We start from the raw sequence: 8571 nt of genomic DNA on the forward strand, positions 1-8571 counted from the left end.
AAAGATCAAGAAAAACCAAGAGCTGATTCTTTGAAAAGGTAAACAAGATTGATAAACTTTTAACCAGATTCATCAAGAAAAAAAGAGAGAACTCAAATAAATAAAATTAGAAATGAAAGTGGAGAAGTAACAACTGACACCACAGAAATACAAAGGATTGTAAGAAAATACTATGAAGATCTATATGCCAAGAAATTGAACAACCTAGGTGAAATGGATAAATTTCTAGAAACATGCAATCTTTCAAAACTCAATCTGGAAGAATCAGAAAACCTAAACAGACCAATTACAACAAATGAAATTAAAAGTTATTAAAAAACTCCCAGCAAACAAAGTCTTGGACTAGGAAGCTTCACAGGCAAATTTTACCAAACATTCAAAGAACTAACACCTATCCTTCTCAAGCTATTTCAAAAAATTCAAGAGGAGAAAAAACTTCTAAGATCCTTTTATGAAGTAAGCATTATCCTCATTTCAAAACCAGGTAAAGACACTAGAAAGAAAAAAAGGTATAGGCCAATATCCCTAATGAATATAGATGCTAAAATTCTCAACAGAATAATAGCAAACCAGATCCAGTAATATTTCAAAAAGATTATATATCATGATCAAGTGGGATTTATTCTGGGGAGGCAAGGCTGGTACAATATTCACAAATCAATAAATGTGATTCATAACATAAACAAAAGGAAGGATAAAAACACTTGATTATATCAATAGATGCAGAAAAAGCATTTGATAAAATCCAGCACCTATATATGATTAAAACTCTCAGCAAAGTGGGAATACAGGGAATATACCTCAACATAATAAAGGCCATCTATGATAAACCAACAGCCAACATCATACTCAATGGGTAAAAAATTAAAGCACTTCCCTTAAGAATAGGAACAAGGCAGGAGTGCCCCCTTTCACCACTCTTATTCAACATAGTTCTGGAAGTCCTATTCAGAGCAATCAGACAAGAAGAAAAAATAAAAGGCATCCAAATTGGAAAATAAGAAATAAAACTTTCATTATTTGCCGATGATATGAAACTGTACCTAGAAAACCTTAAAATCTCAGTCAAAAAACTACTAGACCTAATAAATGAATTCAGCAAGGTATCAGGATATAAAATTAATATTCATAAATCAGTGGCATTTTTATTCACCAACAATAAACTGTCTGAAAGAGAAATTAAGGAAACAATCCCCTTCACTATTGCAACAAGAAAAAAATAAACTACCTAGGATTAAATTTAACCAAGGAGGTAAAATACTTGTACTCAGAAAATTATAAGACACTGAAAAAAGATATCAAGAAAAATACAAACAAGTGGAAGTATATATTGTGTTCATGAATAGGAAGAATAAACATCATTAAAATGTCTATACTACCTAAAACAACTTATAAATTCAATGTAATTCCTATTAAAATACCAATGGTATACTTCAAAGATATAGAACAAATATTTCAAAAATTTATATAGAACCAAAAAGGATCTAAATAGTCTCAGCAATTTTGAATATGAAGAATAAAGTGGGAGGTAGATCACTTCCCGATATCAAGTTATACTGCAAGGCCACTGTAATCAAAACAGCTTGGTATTGGCATAAGGACAGGCATACAGATCAATGGAACAGAATAGAGACCCAGAAGTAAATCCACACCTTTATGGTCAATTGATATTTGAAAAAGGAGGTAAGAGCATATAATGGAGTAAAGACAGTCTCTTTTTTTAAAAAAATATTTTTCCAAAGTTAGAAGCGAGGAGGTAATTAGACAGACTCCTGCATGTGCCTGACCAGGATCCACCCGGCATGCCTAGCAGGGGGTGATGCTCTGCCCTAACTATGGGGTGTTGTTCCGTTGCCACCCAAGCCATTCTAGTGCTGGAGGCAGAGGCTATGGAGCTGTCCTCAGTGCCCAGGCCAACTTTGCTCCAGTGGAGCATTGGCTGCAGAAGGGGAATAGAGAGACAGAGAGGAAGGAGAGGGGGAAGGGTAGAGAAACAGGCGCTTATTCTGTGTGCCCTGCTTAAGAATCAAAGCCAGGGCTTCTGTAAGCCAGGCCAACACTCTACTGCTGAGCCAACTGGCCAGGACAAGACAGGCTTTTTAATAAATGGTGTTGGAAAAATTGGACAGGTACATACAAAAAAATGAAACTAGATTACCAACTTACACCATTCACAAAAATAAACTCAAAATGGATAAAACACTAAAATGTAAGTCGCAAAACCATAAACATCTTGGAAGAAAACATAGACAGTAAACTCTCCAATATCTCTCGTAGCAGTATTTTTGCTGCTTTATCTCCATGAACAAGTGAAATAAAGGACAAAATAAACAAATGGGACTATATCAAACTAAAAAGCTTTTGCACAGCAAAAGGCACCATTAGCAAAATAAAAAGACAACCCACACAATAGGAGAATATATTCATCAATACATCTGATAAGGGGTTATTAACCAAAATTTATAAAGAACTTCTAAAACTCAATACCAGAAGGGTAAACAATTCAATTAAAAAATGAGCAAAGGAACTAATAGACACTTTTCCAAAGAAAACATATAGAGAGTCAATAGACATATGAAAATATGTTCAATGTCACTAATCATTAAAGAAATGCAAATTAAAACCACAGCGAGATACCACCTCACATCTGTGAGAATGGTGCTCATTATCAAAACAACACAATAAGTGCTGGCGAGGGTGTGGAGAAAAGGGAACCCCTCACTGCTGGTAAGAATGCAGACTTGTGCAGCCACTGTGGAAAACAGTATGGCGTATCCTGAAAATATTAAAAATGGAATGGCCTTTTGACCCAGCTATCCCATTTTTAGGAATATATTCTAAGAATACCAAATCACTGACTCAAAGGAAAATATGCACCCCCATGTTTATGGCAGCATTGATTATAATAGCCAAGATCTGGAAACAGCTCAAGTGTCTGTCAGTGGATGAGTGGATTAAAATGCTGTGGAACATATACACAATAGAATACTACATGGCCATGAAAAAGAAGGAAATCTTACCTTTTGCGATGGCATGGATGAACCTGGAGATTATTATGCTAAGTGAAATAAGCCAGGCAGAGAAATATAAATATCATATGATCTCACTTATATGTGGAATCTAATGAACAAAGTGAACTGAAGAATGGAATAGAGGCAGAGGCAGGGTCACAGGGGACAGAGGGACAGCTGTCAGAGGGAAGGGGGATGAAGGGATGGCATCAGAGAAGGTGAAGCAAATAGTGAAATTATATATATACATAACACATAGATACGGATAACAGAACAGCAAATCCCAGAGAGAAGGGGGAGGAAGGAGTTAGGGGGATGGGAAAGAAGGGGGTGTAATGGAGGACACGTGGGTGGGGGTGAGGTTGTTATATTGAGTGGAACACTTGAATCCATCTATGTTAACATAATTAATTAAAATTAATAACAAAATAAATATAACTAAAATTCATCTAAAAATTCTTTAATCTCATCATGAGGGTGCCGCCTTCACATTTACTCTACACCTAATTACTTCCCAAAGGGCTTGTCTCCAAATACCATTTGGTATTTGGGATTAGGCCTTCAATATAAGGATGGGGAGAACAAATATTCAGCCAATAATAATTTGCATAAATTATCAAGTGCTAATTAGATTTCCAAGAGTTGGTAAATTCTAGGAAAAATTGAAAGAAAGAAAAAAGAATGTTTTTTCCCTTGAAAGAGATGAGGGCAGCATCTGCTCCTGCTTTCCTGTTGGTTGGAAGGAAATAGTGCTTGTTCTGTAAAGAAAGACTTATGTTCGCTGACCCCTGCTTTCTGGCTTAGAGATTTGCTACCCAGAGCCCGCTGAGCTCTACTGTGATTAGCGCCTGTCAAAAGATGGTGCCTAGATCCTGACAAAGGGGCTGAAAAGTGAGAGAAAGAAGAACAACCACAAAGTGAATTGTCAAGAATAAATTAAGATCTGTTGTCAGTCCCAGAACAAATTCCTAGAACCCTTTATCCTTGGATAAATCATAAGTGATATTCATTTGTATTCCATGTAGCGACAGACACAGATCTATGATCATAGAAATTTGGAACAGCTCCCTAATTTTAGCTTTTAAAAAGTTTTAGTCTTCTTTTTCTGAAAGCATCTTAATAAAATTTTAGTTGGTTAAAACAGTTTGCACATTCTCCTACATGAAAGAGGCAAACAATAGCATTTATACTATCAAAAGACATTTGAGCTCTTTTTTTTTCAGCACACACATCTTATTTATGAAGAAAGGCACTGAGTTTTATCTTTGGTTAGATGATTCATGCTTTGATCAGCCTAAATTCAAGGATATTATGCCTCCAAGGCAAATGAATCTGTTTTGCTCCATTTTCCTCTAGAACTCAGGTCTCAAGTGCGCTATCCTCAGATTTTCAATATGAAACAAAGTCAAAGCTGGAGAGCAAGTGTTAATATTCGTGTTCCAAGCACACCTCTGTATATACTCTGCTTGTATTTATAAGTTAAAGCCACAATTTATTTCAAATAAACAAAGCATATGGGTATTGAGTATTTGCAGGGTAAAAATATTTTCTCAGCAGTGTTGGAAATCAGGTTACTGTGAAACATTACAGAGCAAACTGCATGCCTTATGAGAAAAATGTTTGTGTTATCCCAAAGTTTGTATGTTGAAACCTAATCCTGAATGTAATGGTTTTTGGAAATGGGTCTTTGGGAGGTTATGAGGGTAGAACCTGCACGAATGTGATTATTGCTCTAATAGAACAGATTCCAAAGAGCCCCATCTCTGCTTCCACTATGTGAGGACATGGGGACAAAACAGCCATCCATGAATCATGAAGCAGAACATCAAATCTGCCGGATCCTGATCTAACTGAGACTTCCAAGCCTCCAGAAGTGTGAGAAACAAATTTTTGTTGTTTATAAGCCTCCCAGTCCATGGTACTCTGTTAGAGCAGCCCAGACACACTAACATAGAGGGGAAGATTTTATGAGCAATGTTAGTATTAGTCATGAAAATTCAATCTGCTACAGGGATTCTCTACATTCATTGCATGTTAGTATAACCTGGGAAAAATCTTAATGCCCATGATGCACCTGGTCAATCAAGTTTGAATCTCTGAGGGTGGGACCCAAGCATTTGATGTGATGATTCCTATGCTCAAACAAACTGCATAGGAATGCGAACTACTTCACAATAGAGTTCCTCACTTCAAGCTGCTTTTGCAGCAATGTGTCCTTTGGCACTTCTGTAACTATAAGCAGTGGTGGATGCACAGCTGGCTGTAACTTAATCCTTCCAGCATGTGGTCCTGTCTTCAGATTAACCTTAAACACAAAAGGTGAAAATGTGTTGGTAATTATCAAGGTAAAGTCTATTCAAATCCTGAGATAAAGCAATTAGCTATTTAGGCATAGATTGTAATTTCTAATAAACTGCCTAAAATTAGAGCATGAAAATAAAACGTAACTTGAACTTCAGTTCTATAATATTGCTATCAAATTTTAATATTGATATTGTCTAGGAAGGTATTAGATGGATTTTTTTCTGAAAATTCTTTGGAATAGTACATTTTTCAGGGAATTATTACAGGACTCATTTATTCAGTAGATAGTTTATTGAGCTATTATTAGGTACCAGCTCTTAAAGTACTAGGGATACCTCGGTGAAGAAACCAAAACCAAGTTTCTACTTTTACCGAGTTTTTAGATAGTCAAGTAGGGAGCGATAGCAAATGATGAGCACCTCTGGGCTACTGCCTAGGATAGCATTCAGCCTCTTGCACAATGATTCTCAAAATTTAACATGTATAACGGTCACCTGGGGTGCTCGTTAAAATGTGGTCATCTGGAATCTACTCTTAGACTTGCAGAATCAGAGCTCCAGGGTGGGCATTTTAAAAGGCAGCGCTGGTAGTTCCGATGTAGGCGATCCATTTATCACCCTGAGGAATACTAATCTGGCACACTTGTCGGTTCCACTGATTTACAAGGAACTTAATGGGTGGCAGGAGGATTATTCAGGGTTTATCTAATCGTATACTCAGGTAGGAAGATGTAATCTTGAAAGGATAACGCTTGTCCATTATAGGTGAATGGCAGCTGCCAGGAATTAGGTCTTTGCTTCAGAAGTACAGCTCCTGTGAGTAAGCAGTCTTAGGATCAAGTTAGAACTACAATAGATTAGTTATGTATTTATGTTTATCTCAAGGGAGTTATTCAACTCACCTAGGTCACCACAACATGTGACTATTTTGAGTGAAAAAAAAAAGTCCAATAAAATAAATAGTGATATGAGATTTAGATCTAGCCCCAAATCACACACTATGGGTGGGGGTTCAAGGATAGAGTACAGGCCTGGGAGACATAAGCCCAGGGTTGTCTCTTACAATTTTGATGAGAGTTTGGCCAATTCACTTCATCTTGCTAAGTTTGACTCAATCAAAGTTTGATCAGATCGTTTCTTAGGCCCCATTTAACTAAGAATGCCTTGAGAAGGGCCAACCCAAATGTGCAGATCATGTCTAGTTCATTCGTAGTGTTATAACAGATGCCTACATGTGTGTGTTTCTCACCCACACGTATGGCAGCGGGAGGAAGACTAGGGTGCTTACAGACATTACGTAGATACTTCATAGATACTTCATAGGCTGTGATCAACAGAACTTACAAAATTAGTCATTTAATCAGTTGAACAATTCATCCACTATCAGGGTGTACAACTCTCCTGGTTTGTGTGAAACCGAAGGGGAAACTGACGGGACTTCCAATGCTTAAATCCAGGAAGAATTGTTCACCCTCCTCATTATTCACCAGGCATTTCTGGTTATCTACTCAGGTCAGGAGACAAAAGTAGTACATACAAAAAAATAATTGAAAAATTGTCAGAATGGGTGATACTGTCTCCAAGTACAATAGGAGTTCCGAGAAAAAAGGTCAGTGTGGACTGCAGTTACTGTATGGAGTTTTATAAATTAGGTGGGACTGGGTCCAAGTTTTGTGACATGCCATCCCGCTTCCTCCTTTACAGGAAATATTGTCATATTTTAGTGCTTAGAAACATGAAAATGACTTAGAATATACACTTTAAACTTAACAAAAGGGCCAAAGAATAAGAAATTAGTTTAAAAGTTGATTTACGGAAAGGACAACTCCCGCAGCGAAAGAGGCGCGACCTCCGACTAGCTATGTACACTAACAATATGTCGGACCCACGGAGGCCAAACAAAGTGGTGAGGTACAAGCCTCCACCAAGCGAGTGTAACCCAGCCTTGGAGGACCCGACGCCGGACTACATGAACCTGCTCGGCATGATCTTCAGCATGTGCGGCCTGATGCTCAAGCTGAAGTGGTGTGCTTGGGTCGCTGTCTACTGCTCCTTCATCAGCTTCGCCAACTCCCGGAGCTCTGAGGACACTAAGCAAATGGCTGTCCATCTCTGCCGTGGTGATGTCGTATCTGCAGAACCCTCAGCCCATGACACCCCCTTGGTGATGTCAGCCTCAAGGGGTCGTATACTGGATCCCTCGTACCACCCTCCAGGGCTGATCCTTGGCTGCTGAGCCTTTTGTCTTCAGCTGCTGGCTGTCCTGGACTTCCCTGAGCGATGTAGTCAGAGGGCGCACAGCTGGGTGGAATGAACCTGGACTTTTCCCTGGGGTCCCATTTCTACTGGGGCAGAGAGGGGAATATCCTTGGCCTACTCCTCCTGCCTTTCTTCCCCACCCCACCTGATGCTGGGGGAGATGCTGTCCATGTTTCTAGGTGTACCCACTCATTTTTTTGTTGAAATCAGTTAATAAAGTTTTGTTTTCTGGCAAAAAAAAAAAAGTTGATTTAAAACTTTTCATTCGGCTATTTAAGCAGTTAACATATATTTATTTATTTATTTTTCTTTCTTTCTTTTTTTCTTTTTTTTACAGAGGCAGAGATAGACAGGGACAGACAGACAGGAACGGAGAGAGATGAGAAGCATCAATCATCAGTTTCTCATTGCGCGTTGCGACTTCTTAGTTGTTCATTGATTGCTTTCTCACATGTGCCTTGACCGTGGGCCTTCAGCAGACTGAGTAACCCCCTGCTGGAGCCAGGGACCTTGGGTCCAAGCTGGTAAGCTCTTTGCTCAAGCCAGATGGGCCCGCGCTCAAGCTGGCGACCTTGGGGTCTCGAACCTGGGTCCTTCCGCATCCCAGTCCGACGCTCTATCCACTGCGCCACCACCTGGTCAGGCAAACAGATAGTGAAGATACAAAAATGAATAAACTGTATTAACTGCCCTTGAAGTGTTTACTCTTTAGTGAGATGTATGATCATTAATATGTAAAAGTGTAAAGTACAACTCTATGTGAGGAAACCTGTTATAAAATATTCAGAGTTATATTTCTCAAAGAGAGAAATATGTAAGCAAAAAATTAAGGTTCAATAATTAACCCTATCTTTTCTATATTTAATATGAAAGTCTGTTGCTGGACATCCTTAGTTTTAAAAGGGCAGCCAAATGCAGTGGATTGATTTAAGACACTTTGTAAAAAAACACCTCTTTAATGAGGAAAAAAATCCCACTGCATAATTTAAAGTCTAATA

General features: G+C 38.4%; 1 pseudogene; it reads left to right on the forward strand.

Moving 5' to 3' along the window:
- The first annotated feature begins 7133 nt into the window (after nt 1-7133).
- On the forward strand, nt 7134-7809 carry LOC136388947 (PAT complex subunit Asterix-like; annotated as a pseudogene).
- The last annotated feature ends 762 nt before the right edge of the window (nt 7810-8571 follow it).

Source organism: Saccopteryx leptura, chromosome 1 (assembly GCF_036850995.1).
Source record: "Saccopteryx leptura isolate mSacLep1 chromosome 1, mSacLep1_pri_phased_curated, whole genome shotgun sequence".
Classification (NCBI taxonomy): Eukaryota; Metazoa; Chordata; class Mammalia; order Chiroptera; family Emballonuridae; genus Saccopteryx; species Saccopteryx leptura.